Below are 18,345 nucleotides of genomic sequence, written 5' to 3'. Positions count from 1 at the left end.
TTAGGTACTACTGACTGGCCCAAAAGTGTGTAGAACAGGCTGGCCTTGAACTCACAGAGGTCTCTGGTTGCCTCTGACTTACAAATATTGAGATTAAAGGTGTTACACTACTATGCTTGACCCCACTTAATTATTTTGAGAAAAGGACTCTTACACATGTGAGCTCCCCAACTTGGCTATACTCACTGGCCAGCAAACCCCAGGAACCCCACTTCTTTGGGAGCACAGGTATGTGCCACCTTGTCTGACTTCTTCTGTGGGTTCTGGGGATCCAAACCCAGGTCCTCATGCTTGTGTGGCCAGCACTTTACTGACTGAGCCATCTCCCTAGCCTAGAGAAGCTGTAATCAACACAGTGGAACTCTTAATTCCCGGAAGAGGAAACTACTGCAAAATGGAATGTAAGGGGAAAGTAGGCTTCTAGTTTAAGCTCCTAGCTGAACAGTGGACACTGCCTCTTTAGCTTGTGTCTGTATTACTATGGCTCTTAGTTTTGCCAAATTACATGACTGACAAGCTTTGTTTCAGAATGGGGCATAAGAACACGCATAAGACAGTAATTCTTAAGTTACATCTCAGGAGCACTGAATACATTCACACTGCTGCATAGCCTACACCAGAATATTTCATTTTATCCAACTGAAACCCCGCCCCCTTTATGTGCCCCTTGATGCTACCATCTTTTCTTTGTCTGAGGCTTTGACCACTGTAAGTACCTCATACTGTGTTGTATTTAAAAGGAACTACATGGGGGGGGAGGGGCATGCATTAAGTTCCTTCCTGTCTGGCATTTTAAAGGCCATGTGTGAATTTGCTTGGGTAAAGGGATTGTTAATGGACTGAAGACTGAAGCATGGGCTCCTCAATCCATTTCCAGTTTGTGAGCTTCTGGAAGGTCCCATTGTGTTCCTTCCAGCCTTCAGTGGGCAACAGATGCTGCCTGCTGTACAAGGCGGGGCGGTTCAGCCACATGCCCCACCCAGCTCCATCCTCCTGGTGTCTCAGCCTGTACGTGTGAACGGCCTTTCTCACCTTTGGTTAGCAGAGTGGGACTTTTCCTTCTCTCACCTCACTTCCTTCTTCCCATGATGCCTCCCTCCTGAACAGCATGCCTCATACACGGGGCAGGAATGCACAGAGATCCAGGGGAACTGACTCACTCTGGGCCTAGCCGCTGTCTTCTCACCTGGACCACTTTGATCTTATCAGTACACACTGCACACTTTTCAGAATACCCCTGTAGGCAGGAACAATGTACTACTGTTGCTTTGATCCTCTATGGGTTCTCAGCATTTCTCTGGGAGCCAGTCTTTTCTGACACAGACTATTTTTGTCTTGATGAACCATTTGGTCTCTGCTATAACTACTGTTGCCCTCTTCAAGATACCTATGGGCATTATGTAAAAGGAAAGATGCAGCTGTGTGCCAATAAAGCATTATTTACAAGTGCCGGTGGCTCACGGGGTTTGGACTGTGGACTAGTGTTGGCCAACCTCTGTTGTTTGTAATAGCATTATCTGTATCTTGAGAGATCAGTTGAGACCATTAAGCTGTCTTCAGTTAAGGTGATCTTTCAGGAGAAGCCATGCATAGACCTGGTTCAAAATAAAGAAAGCAACCCATGTTCTTGCACATCTTTGTGGTGTGTGTGTGTGTATGTATGTATGTATGTATGTCGGTGGGGGAAGGGAGTCATGATCTCATATATGGCCTCAAACTCAATGTGTATAAGTTGACCTTGAACTCTTGATGTTCCTGCCTCTATCTCTTGACTGTTGAATTATAGCTATGTACTGCCATGTCCACTTCTGTGGCTCTGGGCAAGTATTCTACCAATTGAGCTACATCCCCAGCTCAAATCGCAATGTAAAATACCAGGGGAGTCCAGGAAGGCATTCCTAGGTGCTCACTACTGTTTAAGGTGAGGGGTTGGACCTACCTCTATGGAGTGACTAGACCAAAGCTGACAGTCAGTGTTTGTGGGAGCATGGAGGGATCCTTCATGGACTGGACTCTACTCACATGAGCTTAAAGAGTTAAATATGAGCTGCTTACAATGTTTCTTTTCTGCTAAAAGAAAAACATGGCACTGTCTACCCTGCTATATCTGCTGATAAACCCCACATTCATTTAAGTCAGTTTCTCAACAGAGTGACGGGTAAAAGATCAGCCCATAAAATACTCCGATTCAAAGCTACTAGCTAACCACTGAAGTGTTTCTCTGCCTGTAATCAGTTATCTACAGAACAGCTTCAGTGACCTGCTGCTGCTGCGACTCTACAGGCTTGTGTCAGTCATTCAGACACATAAAACCATGTTCCCACCAAGGAAACATCTCAGCTCAAGGGATGAAATGCTGAGGGAGAAAAGAATGATGTGTTTCAGAAGACAGAAGCATGTGGCTGCTGGGTAGTGAGCTTTCTCTCATCAGGGTAAACTAGTTTCTGTGAAGGGATCAGATGATGGGGACTGGCTGACAAAGTCATATACCCAAATCGATGGAGGGATCTCAGAGGCCAACTTACCCATCAACAGCCCCAGATATCCAGCCTCACTGAATTAAGTTTTGTAGATCCCAGAGAAGGAGAACAAAGATCCCAAATCTTACTGTCATTGTCAAGCCCATTTTCAAATAAGATCTAAGGAATTAATTTGTATTTACAAATTGTATTATTATTGAAGCAGAGTATATGGGTGGACATCTTAGAGTTATTTGAGCTCAAGTGTGTGTAAGCAGGAAAGCACTCTAAAAGTATAACAAAATCAACATAAACTATAGGAAACCTTATTTCACATGTGTGGCACCGAGCATGGTGCAGTGGCCACACAGATATGGTCACTGCATCTTTGTCCTGGGACCTCTTTAAAATTAAGTATGTTTGCCTTGGACACCTAAGTAGGAAGCAGGTCTTCCATCTCCAGGTGCCTGCCAGGGAGACGAGGAGAGTTAGGTATTAGGTAAGAAAGAAGAGACTGCACTGAATCACATGAGCAGAAGAGAGGACTGGTACGGTCAGAACCAACTTCTAGTGGCCATCTGGCGAGCATCCTCTGCACAGAAGGTCTAAAGGGGGCCAGCACCAGGCTCTGAAAGGAGCAAGCATGAGGATGTCCTCAACAGAGCAAGGCGCAGGTCTAATGGATCACCAGAGTGGCTGGATATGGAGGTGAGGGCATGCAGGCAAGGTAGCTTGGGCTGAAGCATCTGGAATAAGGAGACAGGAGCTAAATGTGAGTCGGGGCATGAAGCAAAGAAAAAGAAAGATGTGAAAGAAGAAAGTCTACCTTACTAGGTGTGGGGCATGCATAGTGAGCAGCCATAGGCTCATTTGTGATTGTTACTGCTCTGCAAATAGATGCCCCAAGGCCAAGCTGGTAGTAAACTCCTCTAAGGTCGGGCTCTCTAACGCCCTGTGTTCTCATCTGCTTAGCAAGCCTTTTACAAAAAAGAGAAGACAGATTTCCAAAGAGTCCATGTCAGTGAATCTTTAAAAGACTCCAGAAGATCCATGTATGGGTATGCACACAGCTTTGAATTTAGGGAACGGTAACACATGACTGAACAATGACAGATTATAATGAGATTGTGCTATAATGAATTTCTACTTCTTCAGCAGCATGTGTGACGTCCAACCCCCCCCCTCGCTCCCCCCACCCCCAGTTCTAGCAGTGACTGCAGGAAGGTCTTTGAACACATGTAAAACGCACACACTTCTTCCACCCGAGTCCTTGACTCAACTTTTACTCTTTCTGTTTTTTTTCCCCTTGCTCTATACAGGGGCATCTGTGACTCTGGGATATGAAGGTCCTGTTCAAGAAGTCCATAAACATCCACAGACATAATGGATCTTAAACCACAGCAAACTGAAAGAGTGCTGTGGACCACTCTTTCAAACTTAGGTAACATCCACACAATCAAAGGCAATGTGTTCTAACCCTGGGATAACCTTTATTCTCTATTTCTTAGGAGATATTCCATGAAAAGGTAGGAAAGAGGGTTTTCTGAGCTATGACCCCTTCACTGCCTCCGTAAGTTCGAAATGTGAAACTGGGGTAGGAGGAACCCCACTAAAATCCTAATGCATAGAAGACAATCTTCCTGGAACAGAATCTAAGCGCTGTGCTGAAATAACAGATCCTTAAATGTGAGAACCTTGGTATCGCCAGTATTTTAATGAATCACCCGCCTGTTAGGTCAAATCTCCAATTACGAAGTAGTTAAAATTAATTGGCAATTCTAGCCAAACACTTCTCTCCATTTCCAGGTGGTTTTTGCATGTGACTTATTAGGATGGATAAGCTCTTGCTGGTTGGGGTTCCTCATCAAGAGGGTTCCAATCTACACGGGGAGTCAATCTGAAAAGAAAATGTTCAGAATACTGCAATACAGTGAAGGTGTGTGTGTGTGTGTGTGTGTGTGTGTGTGTGTGTGTGTGTAGCCTTTGGCTTGTAATGCCAGTATTAGCTTATCATCCACTAGAGTTCTGTCATCCATGCGTCTAGCCATATTTGCAGACTCTTGCCCTAAAGTCTACTCAGGATCAAAAGCGTGCCACTGGCTTGCATTTTTGGAAAAGCTATCCTTGACCATGACATCCTGTTTCTAAGTGAGTTCACACTGTGGGGAATGTGTGTGGTTGTGTGTGTGGGGGGGGGGGAGGGCATCACATGGCATCTGCCACTCTGGGTCTGCTATCCCTCTTCGCCTTCCTCAGTCAGCTTGCTGCTGGCATCTCACATGCCAATGCTATGAGGCACTGTCTGCCCGGGTCCTCCCACAATCCAGTCAGGCACTTCCCATCCTTGCAAATACTTCCTCTGTCAGAGCACACAGACTAACTGAAGCCACAGCCGGAAGCAGGCTAACCACAAGTGCTAAAGTTCTGGTTAGTTCTTTTCTAGGTAAGGTTGGAAAAGTCCCTACAAAGGCAAACACTCAAGTTTTAGACACGGGGGTGGCACTGACCAGCCACTTCAACACGCCCTTGACTGGAAAGAGGGAGAGTGTGTGTATGTGTGTATGAGTGTATGCGTGGAGGGGAGTGGTAGGGGGGGCTGGGAGCAGAGCCAGGGAGAGGGAGGGCAGAGGCAGGGGTTGCCAATGCTGAGAGGCAGGTGTTTTTTCTTCCCAGGTTCAAGTGGAGGTGCTGTTCTGAGAAAGACTCCTGAGAATCCAGAGCCTTCTTACTTCTCTGCAGTTAATCCAATTAAAAGTGGCCGTTACTAAGGCTATAGCTATAGCTACGTCCAGAGAGATCAGCGGCAACAGACACACAGATCCTGTGACGCTGTTGTGAAAAATCATAGTTTGATTGGGAGGACTGCTCTTGGTGTTTGATACGCATCCAGTGTGTTCTGACGGGCGTGTGGTAGAGCAGGTCACTTCCCAAACCCTTTGTTCTTCTATAGAGAGTCTCATGAGAACATGAGGACTTGGGAGTCGGTCATGGAAGAGAAGGCAAGGTTTAGAAAATGGAACTCTTGCTTTGCCCCCAAGTAATCTGTCTGGGAAGATCCTAGATGCCAAGACCATCTTCAGCTCAGATGGTAGCTGCAACTCTGTCTTTTGGCACGAGGCCAGAAACACGCTGGAGTTCAGTTTTCAACTCCTCAGAATGCTTAGAGGGGGAGGGAGACGGAACGTAATATTTAATTTTGACAAAGCAGACATGTAGGGTACCCAGCAGACTTGGAATCAATTGTCCCTTTGGTGAACAAGGTTGGATCATTTTAGTGGAAGAAGAAAGTAAGTATTCTTTAGAGTGCATTTGTTCTTTATGCTCCATGACTTTCAAATTTATACATTAATAACCCCTGGAAAGTATATTCCAACTTGGTAAACTCAGTGGGTGCCACAGGCTCTGAGGGAGGGGCACATGAGGCCCAGAGGCTTTAGGGGCAGTGAAGCTATAGCCTGTGTGATTCCGTAATTACAAACCACATGCCCGTCAGAACACACTGGATGCGTATCAAACACCATGAGCAGTCCTCCCAACACAAACTACGACTTTCACAACAGCGCCACAGATCTGTGTGTCTGCTGCCGCTGATCTCTCTGGACACAGCTATAGCCTCAGTAATGCCCACTTTTTTGTTTGTTTGTTTGTTTTTCAAGTCAGGGTTTCTCTGTGTAGTCCTGGCTGTCCTGGAACTCACTCTGTAGACCAGGCTGGCCTTGAACTCAGAAATCCGCCTGCCTTTGCCTCCCGAGTGCTGGGATTAAAGGCGTGCGCCACCATGCCCGGCTCGTAATGCTCACTTTTAATTGGGTTAACTGCAGAGAAGTAAGAAGGAAGGGAAGAAAGGAAAGGAAAGGGAGGCAGTGAGAATCAATGCATGGCAAGATGCCCTTCCTGCCTCATTTCTCTATAAACCTAAAATTGCTCAAAAAAAAAAAGGTTAGTAACTGTCTACCTGGAATTTCATGGCTACCTCAAAGAATCCAGTCAACCTAAACCACTGATGTTGCTTTTTCACCACTTCTATACACGTCTACCACAGACTTGTGACTGTAGAAAGAGCAAAGGCCTGGATCAAAAGCTAGGCAGAGTTAGAGGTGTGACTTTCTCTATCCACACAGGACAGAGTGAGTCAGCTCATTTAGCTCAGGATTTCCTTCCTCCCCCCCAACCTCTCTCTCTCCCCTCCCCCTCCCCAGCTCACTAGCTATTGCACTTGGTGACAATAAGGATCAAGCCACTGTGAATGTGTCCCCTAAAATGAATGGTATTGTATAAAAGCATTATAAATCAATAAAAAGTCATTTGCTCAAGGTCACATAGCTCACATAGAGGCAATGCTGTAATCTAGATATCAAGACTCCTACCTAAATTACTTTCTTTCTGTGGGATAAGGTTTTGGAGACCCTGTTTTCTCTTTGACCAGAGGTTTGCCCAAGCTGCTTACAAGTTGAGGTGGTAGTTTGGCTGTTTGTGTGCTTGGCATGACATTACCGAGACAGGCACATTATATAATCTTCAGCTGGGCTGTGATGACCTGTTACCCTTCCTAGCCTTAGTTAATAGTTGTTCTTGGATGATACAGCACAACAAAGACCAGCCCGTGCCAGCAGAGAGAACCGCACCCATTTCTGATGAAATTCCCATTCGCAGCCAGCTGCAGAATCACCCTTTCAAGTCAGTCTGGGGCCACAGGTGGCGTGTTCCCTGGGCACCCATGAGGACTGTGAGAAGGCAGAGTTCACCAGTGGGAGTGACACGTCTGGGTCCTGGGCACCTGAGGCTGCCACGTTGAGCAAACCAGAGGTCAGGGAGGAGAAGGAGGTAGGCCAGCGGCCTGTGCCAGGCAAGGCAGGGCTGGCCCCCTTTGAGACTGTTAATAAGAGACAATCTGGCAAAAGTCACCCTTTTCCGGAATCCAGCATCCAAGCTGGCTTCTGACGTGCTGCTACGGCGGCTTCCCTTGCAGTTTCCACCAGCTAAGAGCTGACCAGAGCATTCCTGGAGATGGAGCCCGTGACAATTTTCAGCAGTTTTGATTCTTTCTAGATTCTGTAAGTTTTTAACTTTGACGTGGTTGACTGAATCCAGTGTTTTCTTGTTTGCTTTGATGCCTAATCTGATAACCAAGGTTCTAAAATCTTTTCCCCCAACTAGCAGAAAGTCCTTCCATTCATTCACCTTTGAACAGACACAGACACATAGCAAGGTGTGGTGACGTATGCTCTTGGGAGGCAGAGACAGAAAGATATCTGTGAATTCAAGGCCAGCTAGGACTACATAGAGAGACTGTGTCTCAACACATTTGAACCTACACACAAGTACATACACACAGCTAATAGCTGTTTCACGTGCCATGGTGTGCTTCCTGAGTTCTTTCAGCTGGGTTTACAGAACAGAAAACTCAAGAGAAACTATGTTCAGGACCACTGCTTTGCAGAAATTCTGAGTGCAGCCCAGGCGCACACTACCCGGCTTCCTGCCCACAGTTCTGGAGGAACTGAAGAGCTGTGTGCACCTGCGGACCCAAGAGTGTTTGCAGGGATGGTGCCACCTCTGAAGGATGCATGTCAGATTCAGGCTCTCCAGACTCCCCCATCCTCTCTAAATCACCTACTCTAATCTCTAGATACTCACAAGCCTGAGTCTCCCCTGATACCACTTTGAAAGGTGGTACCCAAGTCCTTCCCCTTCCCCATGTTCCCTGCAGGCATTCTCTATAAAAAGACATGTCTTAAATAATTTCCATTGTGTGCACTTGGTGAAGACAGTCCATTTCAGGGTACTTTACAGGTTGAGTTTTATATCTCTTATACCTGTTTATCAAAAAATATATACATATATATTTTTGATATATGTTATATATATTTGATATATATGTGTATATATATGTGTGTATATATGTATATGTATGTGTATATATAGTATATGTATATATGGCTGTATACTGTGGTAGCAATATGCTACTACTAAGTGGTTATATCAAAGTTGGTATTTAGAACCATCAGGAATGAATGCAGGAGTTAGGCAAAGGAGTTACAGATGTAGCCTGAATGGGAGACAGCCCAGTGGACTGTGTGATGGACGAAAAAAATGGGAGGGTGTCTGGGTATATATTTTTTTCTTTTAGTTTATTAGCTCTGTCTTGTTGGGTGATGTGTATGTAAGTATTTACTATGAGCATATAAGCTGGAGCAGATAATCATGTGCTCCCCTGGGCGGTGAACACATTCTCTGTGGCTCTATCCAACCTTTGCTGGTATAACCCTGACCCTCTGAGGCCTGGAAGACCAGTCAGGTGGCTCCACTCCTGTGCTCTCCTTCGGCATCTCAGATCCTTTAGGGCTCCACTTTCTGTCAGAAAGGCTGTAACATACAGACTGAGGAAAATGCAGAGCATGCTAGAGCTGCATGCAGAAAGGCAGGCCGGATGCCTAGTGCTTCCCAGTACCAGAAAGGTGTCCATGAAGTGCACAGGAAGGAGGGGGTGGCCCCACCCCCTCTACACCAGAGGACAGCACATGTTATGAAGTTAGGTGGGGAAACATAAGCTCAGCAAATGCTTTGTGCAGCTGCCACCGACAGGAACCCAAGCTCAAGCCCAGCGGGTGGGGTCAGAGCCTGGCTGGCTGGCTGGGGAGGTGCACTGAATGGTGCTGACACACAGTTTCCAGCCCCTGAGAAGGCAGTGGCCAAATCCCTCTCCACTTCTCTTTCACCCTGATATTCTTGAAGTTGGACATGGTGTCACAGCACTCCAGGGGGCATTCTGGGAATTGTATTTAGAGGGCAGCACAGGCTGTCTCCTCACGTATGGGAGCTCAGGGCTCTTCACCAATGCACATGGCCTCCCAGGTTAGGCACAAAGTTGTTGCTATGGCACTGAGGATACTGAAACACTGATATCGCTGACCCAGTAATTTATCGAGACACTCCCTTCCTCCTAGCATCCTCCCTTAATTTCCAGAATCAAAGTCCAAACCCCTTTACTGTATGCTTGAATGGAGCAATGGGATGTCACTGTCACATTTCCAATGCCGGGACAAAGCGGAGTCTATGAAAACTCAGGTAAGACAGGTCAGGGTGGAGCTGGCTGCATGTTCTGCCAGGCTGTGTCCCTCAGTTATATACCCCACATGGCAGCCAGCAGGGGCGCCAACATTAAAGGCTCTCATTCTCATTCCCCCCCCTGGAGTCTCCCTGATGGCTGTGACACTTGAGATGCATTTCCCTATGCTGGGCAGCCCTTGCTCCACAGCCATCCAGAGCCTTGATCTGGTATCTAGGTATTATCCTCGAAGGGTCTTCCATGCCAGTCCTTGGACTACCCTTGGCCAGTCTGCAGACTCCAGAGCGCAGGCACTCCTTCAGGTCAAGCAAAGTGCACGACTTGGGCCAGTTCTGCTTTAAGACAGAAGGGAGTGACACCCATTCAGAGGCGGGCACTTAACTTCCCATTCTGATCTCTTAACCTTACTAACCGTTGCTTTCTGACTGTTTACTTCCTGTGTCTTCTAATCAACTACAGACAAACAGGCTGAGGCCAGATCTCCTCTTGCTTCCCAGTTTTCTCACTGTGGTCCCCCAGAGGCCTTTTGTACTGCATACTTTGTTAACACAATTTATTTGCTTGGAACATTCCTTGAACAGACCTTTTCAGGAAGAAAAAAAAAAAGATTCTCACCTAGCTTCTGATACAGACTGCATTAGGCTCTTAAGGAAAGCCTTTTCCAAGAAGGCAAAGCAAGGGCCCCTCCCCTGTTGGGCAGGAACTCTCCACTACCTGAGAGAGGATTAACAAAGAGTTCACACCGGTGAGAAAGAGTCAGCTCAGCGTGGGGCTTAAGGGATGTCAGAGCAGACATAATCCTGTCTGGGTCACTGCGTTAAGCTCAGGGCCTGAGTCACCTGGGTGTGGAAGCTAGTCCGCCTGGCGGTTCTGACGGCTCCTCTACCCTCTTGCCCTCTCTCCCACCAGATCTGGTCACCAAGGACTATGCCTCAGTGACTCAAGTGTAAGTGGTGGTAGAGGTGTTAATATGTCAGATAAATTCTTTACCAGAGCTGTACACTCCCTGCCCTACTTCTGTCATATGGACACTCTCTAGCACTTGAGGTGGTCGGTCACCTGGGAGCCAGGTTGGCTATGCAGAGCTTTTGAGCATTAAACCCCATCTAACCACAAAGCTCAAGGCCTGCTGATTTATGCATTAGCCAGCCAGCATTACCCAGGAGATCCCCCTTTTCCCGTTCTCCTTCTTACCCCCATGGGGCCTTTTCTGCCTTTTAAAAAAGTGATTAATTCCACACACACTAGGGAGACAAGGCAGCCAGATGACAAAGGCTGCAGGCTCCTGACCCCGAGGGCTCTGTGCAGGTGCACAGACAGCCCCCCAACCCCACCCCTTGCAAGGGTACCTAGATGTGTGGGTGGGGCCGCCTGAGGCTGAACTGTGGTCCAGCAGCTCTGGTCCAGCTGTGTGACCCTGCAGAGGCTCCTTTACCCTGCTGAGTTCTCACTGGTGAGCTGTTTATATCCTGCTGGGTATAGGATGGGCGAGATGCTGCACAGAGGGTGATTAATGATAACCCAGGACAGGCAGCCGTTATCCAATCAGCCCTGCTCTAGCCAGTGTACTCCAGCCACTGTTCAGGTCACCTGAGGAAACACATTCTCCTCGGTCACTGCTGGGTCCTGGGTGACCCTGATGTTTGGCTTATGGCACCAGGACAAGTATCAGAGGTGCGTATTTTACATATCAAAGCAGACCTGGCCTCCAGGGCCTCCAGGTTCTCCCAGCATCCTTCAGTCCTTATTTGGCACACACAGCTTGCAGCCTTGAATTTTCCAGCCCAGAGGCTGAGTTGCCCTTTCCCAAGAGGTTCTTCCTATATAATCCAGATATTTTGTCTTCTGTCTGTCTGTCTCTCTCCTTGGGGCCAGTGAACTCACCTGAGAGAAGCTTCCCAACAATCTTGCCTATATGATCTAATCTGGTTTGAACTGGCTCATTTAATCGGCAGAGAAATAACCTATCACATGCGACCACGGAGGAGAAGCACTCAGAATAGCCCAGGATATTCTATCCACTCACCCCACTTTCTATGCAGTTCACTCAGAAACACTTCTGGGAGGAAAAAAAACCCTAAGATTATGAGGTGGAATTTCAAGAAACATAAGTGAATCTGTGTTTAGTTAGGAAAAGAAATTCATCATTCATTTTTGTTTTTGTTTTTGTTTTTTAAAAAGCACCTTTCCTTTTAATGTTTTTTGTGCTTCTGACATTCAAGAATTCAGGCTTCTCCCTTGAACACAGCAGAAAAAAGGGCAACTGCTTCTTTCTGGGAATCATATATTTTGTCTCTTACCTCTCATGTCCCTACTTATGTAGTATTTACATCCTCCTGGGCAGATAATTCACAGTGAATTCCTACCCAATAGTATCACCTTAACCTTAGACAAGCACAAATCCTAAGTTTGGTGGTCATAGAACAAAGCCACTGGTGTAGAAATTATATAAAAGGGCATGTATATAACTGTGGAAACACATATGGAGATCCAGATTAACAAAACTCCTTAGGCTGCCACCATGACTACAGTCATCACACACACACACACACACACACACACACACACACACACACACACACACACGCTGCCAAGGGCTATGTGAGGTCATTGCAGTCATAGCTTGCCTGTGACAAAAATGACATCATTTCTATATATTAAGCTGCATATGTATTATAGGGGGCAGGGAATGGAAGAAAGCAAGTTTCTCCAGACCTCTGAGTCACAGCACCACTTACCATTGGGTCAGGTCTACTAGTGAACCAAGAGTAACCCCAGAACTCTAAGACCATTTCTCTGAATCGACAGAAACCCCACTGATACCAGAGAAAGGAGAAGATACTGTTTTTTTGTTTTTGTTTTTTTCCCCCACATAGGATGCTATTAAAATCAAGATGGCTTGGTGACAATCAGCTGGTAGCCGAGGTACCTCCCCCAGGGATGGGACTATAAGGAAGCTCCCTTTGGCTCTGTGTCACCGGGTGGCCTTCTGTTTGCTGGCTGCTGTGCTTAAGCTTGCCCACCAGCTGTTGCCCTCCACACCCTCCTGCCACACTCCGGGTCTTATCTGTCTAGTCCCAGATGGGTGTGGGGGGTAGCACGAACCTGAATTTGTATAAGTCCCAGATGGTCAATGGGTGAGTGATGTCCTATGACTTGCTGGGGATTACATGCCTATGGAAGAGCAGAGCTGGCACTCAGACCAGGATCTTCTGTCCCCACACCCTGACCCTGGGTAGGAATGGGCTCTGTGGGAAAAGCAACTAATGAAATAAGACAAGGGATGACCAAAAGGAGAGAGATGAGGATGCAGGTCATGCTGTACTTAAGTGAAATTTAACTTGTGGGCGAATGGCTGGGAATTTCTCAACTACAAGACAATTTCCTTCGTTTCCCCCTAGGGATAGCAGAAAAGCACAACCGTCCTTGACGGAGAGGAAGAATCTTGTTACCTTGACTGCGGGCCATTTCTTGACTGAACTAGGGAAGGTGATACGGCTAACCTAGTGAGCCTGTCTTGTGGGGCTTGTTTTGAGAAAAGGTCTCATATAGCTGAGGCTGGCCTCAAACTCCTGCAATCTTGTCTCCACATCCTGAGGGCTTGCATTACAGGTACGAGCCACCGCATACCTGGCTGTCACGTTTTTATACAGGAAGTATGCCTTTGGGATGTGAATGTAGGCAAAGGGGTACTATGCTCAGTACTTAGTCAACTCCCCATCCTCCCCATCCATGTTCATCCATGGCCAGTAGGTTCTCTTCCTAAATCACCAGCCAGATGCTAGCTTTGGGAGTGGAGGTCCATACTCTATGTGCCTGATGCCTCTACCTGAAAGGTGCTGTCCTTGAGGAACTAGAAAGCTCTTTTACCTTCTGAATGGCCACCTGAGGCTTTCCACTTGGTCTCCTGCATGGCCTGCAGCAGACGCTACTGAACAGATTCAGACGCTCTGCAATCTCAACTGACTAAGGAGAACAGTGGAAGAGTTAAACATCTTCTTCCCCCATCAGGCAAATGCTGTCCTTCCTCAGGATCACATGCCACTAAAAAGCCTTTGTCAAAGACGTGAAGTGTCTAGGAGGGGTGAGGACTGCTGGACTTTAGCTTCCATCCCTGATGGCCATCCCTTTCTGTCCTTCACCTGCAGTGACAGCAGTCTCCAAGGCTGGTCTTGCCACATAGCCTGGTTTCCTGCCCAGAATCAGTGAGTAGGAGAGGTTAGGGAGGTCTCTTCCTGACAGTGACAGCTTCCACATAGCATGAGCTCATGCTTGTGACAACACAGGCATGTGACATGCAGCAGTGCAGCTGAGTGTGCCTAGGAGCCTGACAGCCCTGAGTGGTGAAGCTGAGCCATGCTCAGGTCCTCTCCTGCTATGGCTAAGTCTCCATGTCAGGGATTCATGTGGCACCAAGGTGAATCACCACTAAAAACAACACAGGCAAAAGGCTCTGCCTTTTGGCCAATGGCTCTAATACTCCTCTGTGCCTCTTTTATAGTACAAAACATCCCGCTGTCCAGCAGTGCTGACATTCAGAGTTAAGAACCCTTTGATGCTCTAGATTTTCATGCTTTCTGACAAGGCATCTTATCCAATCAAACATAGTACAGACAGGAAACAGAATGAATGCCCAGGTTCTCAGAGCACTGAATGCAGAGGGCTCTAATCAGGCTGTGTGGCAGGCAAGGGGTCACTTTGCTCTTAATCCCAGTCAAGTGACTGCTCACAAGACTTCAGTAAGTCTCCATGACTGAGACAGAAGCTCCAAAGGGCACCAGACTTTTCTATGAGCATAATGTAAGGTGATTAACAGAGCTCTACAATCAGCCCTGGAAAGATTTAAAGATATGACAGAGACAGACACTTTAGAGAGGAGAAAAGTCCAGGTCACCACATATACCTATGGCTAGGTTCGTGGCAATGTATGGGCTGATAAGACATGGACTTATTTGCCAGTGTCAACCACTGGAGGAATAGAATCAGAGAACTGATGTTTATTAGGGTGTCATGCCCTGGTGGGAACTGGCTCTGACATTCTCTGCTTACCTACCCCCATACAGAAGTCTGCTCCCATTTGACCAGGTCTCACCCGCACCCTGCCAGCCATCTCCCATCAAAGTGCTACAGAAACTGATTTCTGAAATCCTGCCTAACACCTTCTAAAGCTAAGTGTGGGCAGGCACTGACCCTAGCCTTACTTTCATCTGCATCTATCCTGTTACAGTATTCATGAAGTGTCACCCAAAGACTCTGTGGTAAAGGCTTGGCCTTCAATTGCAATATCAAATTATTGAGAGGTACAATGAGTGTTGCCTTAATCAATGGATTAATCCAAAGATCAGTTAATCATTTTGATGGCATTATTTGAAGGTTATAGAAACTTCCAGAAGTAGGGCCTACTTGGAGGAAATAGATCATTGGGAATTTCACTGTATGTTTTGATTTGTCTGTTTTTCTTCTCCCTCTCCCCACCACCCTTGTTTCTCTCTGTGTTGCCCCAATATGTGTGATCCTATATGTGGGCATGTACACATGGAGGCTGAAGGTGTCAGAGCTCTAACTGTCAACTTTGGCACAGCCTAGAGTCACCTGAGAAGGAAGTCTCAAGTGAGGAACTGCTCAGGTCCAGTTTGCCTATGGGCATGTCTATGAGGCATTTCTTTTTATTACTAATTTATGTAGGAGGTCCCAGCCCACTGTGGGCGGCACCATCCCCTGGGCTGGCAGTCCTGGGCTATAAGACAGCCAGTTAAGTATGAGCCTGTGAGGAATGCAGCAAGCAGCATTCCTCCATGGTTTCTATTTCAAGTTCCTGCCCTTAATTTCCTAATGATGGGCTGTGATCTGAAAGCATGAACCAAATGGCCCTTTCCTCGTGGTCAGTGTTTTACCACGAAAGCAGAAAGGAAATGAAAACAGGTCTTCTCCTCCATTGCTTTCCACATTGTTTTCTGAGCCAGGGTCTCTCACTGATCCTGCTGCTCATCGCTTGTTTAGTTCACCAAGCTAGCAAGCTCCAGGATTTGCCTGTCTCTGTGCTCTCTCCCATCAGTGGGGGTCACAGGCATGTGCCACCAAGCCTGGCTTTTGATGTGGGTGCTGGGATCTGAACTTAACGTCCTCATGGTTGCACAATAAGCACTCTACTCACTGAGCCATCTTCCTGGCCCAGAATCTGCCTTTAAAGGATGGTATCTCTTTCTGGCCTCTGCCTCCAAGAAGTGAGTGACTGTTCTCCATACCTTTCTCCCATAGTGCTGTGCTTCACCACAACTAAGACACAAGACAACCATTAACCAGGGACCAAAGTGTCCAAAATTGAGCCCAAGTAACCCTTTCCTTCTTCGGTTGTTTGTGTCCGACATTTGTCATAGTGACTAAAGGAGGAACTGCACAACCCTTGCTCTTGATGGCCTGTTCTTCGCTTGCTGCTCCCCGCTCCCTCAGGCTCCTCTCCCCTTATGCTCCCTCCCTCCAGAGCCTTTCCAGAAGCACGCTCTGCTCTTCTTTCCCCTTACCCCAGACCATTCCCCAGTGCAAGCAAGTAGTTACAGTGACCGAATAGAAGGCTGGATACGGAGAAGCTTTATACATGGTGAGAGCTACGTACAGAAAGGGTCGGCAGTATTTTTCCTCAGCAGTCACACAACCAGTCTTGATGCTAGTCTCTGTGTGTGCACATGTGTGTAGGTGACTCACCCATGTGTGCACGTACAGGCCAGAGGTGGACATCAAGCACCTTCTATTGCTCTCTGCCCTTTAAAAAAAGTTTTCTTTTTCTTCCTTTCTATGTGTAAGAATGTTTTGCCTGCATGTCTGTATGAGCACCCAACTCGTACCCATGGAGGGCAGAAGTGGGCATTAAATCCCCTGGTATTGGAGTTACAGGTAAGTGTGGCAAGTGCTCATCTTAACCTCATATTCTACTTTAAAAAATTCATTTACTTATCATCTTTATTGATTTTAATTGTTATGTTTATATCATAAACCTAAGTAATAACTATATGTAAATAAGTTTTTTACCCATTACATTGATTTTATTACTTTATATATATTTGTTATATTTAATTAGTTATCTTGTACGTGCACATGGCATATGAATCAGTTTTCTTTCCATCATGTTAGTCAGAGGAATTAAACTCACGTCATCAGGCCTGGCAGCATGTGACTTTCCCTACGGAGCCATCTTGCCAGCATTCTACACTCCCAATGACCTACTTCCTCCAATTAGGCCCTACTTCTGGAAGCTTCGCTGGTTACCTAGACTGGCTGGCCAGCGAGCTTCAGGAATCTGTCTGTCTCGATTTATAGACTTGTGACACCAGGTTTGGCTTTTCTACTGTCACTGGGGATCTCAACCTGGGCTCAGAAACTCAGCCCAGCAAGCATTTTGCCCACTGAACTTTGTCCCCAGCCCTTGGATGGTAACTGATTAAGTCAAAAAAGTATTTTGCCTTCTGTGTTAGACTCTTACTACTCAAAGGGGGATTCGCAGACTCATATTGTTGGCACCCCAGGGAATCCTGGGAGCGAGTACTGGGTCAGAATAATACTTATACCCCAGAAGAGTTCTAAGTGTATTCGAATTTGGGAAACATGTAACTTGTGGTGGTTAATACAGCCAGTCGGTCACCTTGACAGGATCTAAGGTCACTTAGGAGACATGCCTCTGGGGGGGGGGCTAGACTTGGTTAGCTGAGGTGGGAAGACCCATCCTAAGTGTGGGTGGCACTGGTCCATGGGCTGGGGTCCTAGGCTGAAGATAAGTGAGAGAGCAGCAGAGAAGCAGCACTCACACTGTGGGTGGTGTGAGCAGATGCCTCTCACTCCTGCCTTCATCTCCCTGAAGCTGCTTCTCTTCTGGTATCTGGTCACAGCCATGAACAGAATAACTGATACAAACCCTAAGGATGTCAAGATACACATGGAAGTTCCCCCTTCGGGAAGCCTTCTAGCTCATAGGACTTGGGGGCGCAGGAAGTATTACCACACGACTGTGACACTGCACTCAGTACAGTTCACTACCCCTTGCTAGCGTGGGTGCTGCTGCTTACTGGGACAGACCTGACACAAACATATTTCTATGCCTGAAAATCTCACACACACAGAAACCACAGCAGAGCTTGGTTAGGGAAACTCATGGTCATTCGGAGCGCTCTGGTTCCTGGCCACTGGGAGGAGGGCGACAATCATGGAGCCTTTCCAAGAACCAATGGCCCACTCCTGAGTGAGCCCAGGTTCATTGCCCTGCTTTGACAGTCCATGCCTCTTTGCTTTTCCACACACCCCCTGCACATTCTAACAAATTTGGAAAGCACGTGTCATAAAGGACAGCCGGCCAGGGACTCTCATAGCACACGTCTTGTGATTCCTCAAAGCCTTGTGAGAGAAGAGTTATCTAGAAAACCTACAGCAGCTACCTCTCTGCCTTGCTGGGACACAGAAATATATACTTCCCATCAGCAGGAAGATTAATCCGGAGCTTAGACTCCCTCATGTGATCCCTTCCATATAATCAGCAGAGCACCTCCCAGAAGGCTGAGCCCAAATGAACAAGTCATGCTGAAAACTATACGTACTGATCATCGGGTATGTAAAGGACCAATCTTAGTGAGACTGGAGATGTTAAAACAAACAAAAACAAGGTGGAATACCAAGGAGAGGTAGACTGAGACAGATACTAAGCTGGGAGGTGGAGTTTGAGATAGGATAAGGCAGTCGTTAGACAGCCCTGAGTCCCTTTTCCCCACATCTCAGCCTCTTCCCCTCCTTGAGAACAGACGGACAGAGTTGGCTCTAGTTGAACCTCAGGGA

The 18,345-nt window shown here is 47.0% G+C and overlaps 1 protein-coding gene across 13 annotated transcripts in view; it reads right to left on the bottom strand.

Moving 5' to 3' along the window:
• The window catches only part of Itpr1 (inositol 1,4,5-trisphosphate receptor type 1), a 330,113-nt gene that overhangs the window by 8,908 nt on the left and 302,860 nt on the right, over nt 1–18,345 (bottom strand). The gene's annotated exons all lie outside the window — the stretch shown is intronic.

Source organism: Mus pahari, chromosome 2, assembly GCF_900095145.1.
Source record: "Mus pahari chromosome 2, PAHARI_EIJ_v1.1, whole genome shotgun sequence".
NCBI classification, from domain to species: Eukaryota; Metazoa; Chordata; class Mammalia; order Rodentia; family Muridae; genus Mus; species Mus pahari.
This window is presented reverse-complemented; position numbering and strand designations above follow the sequence as displayed.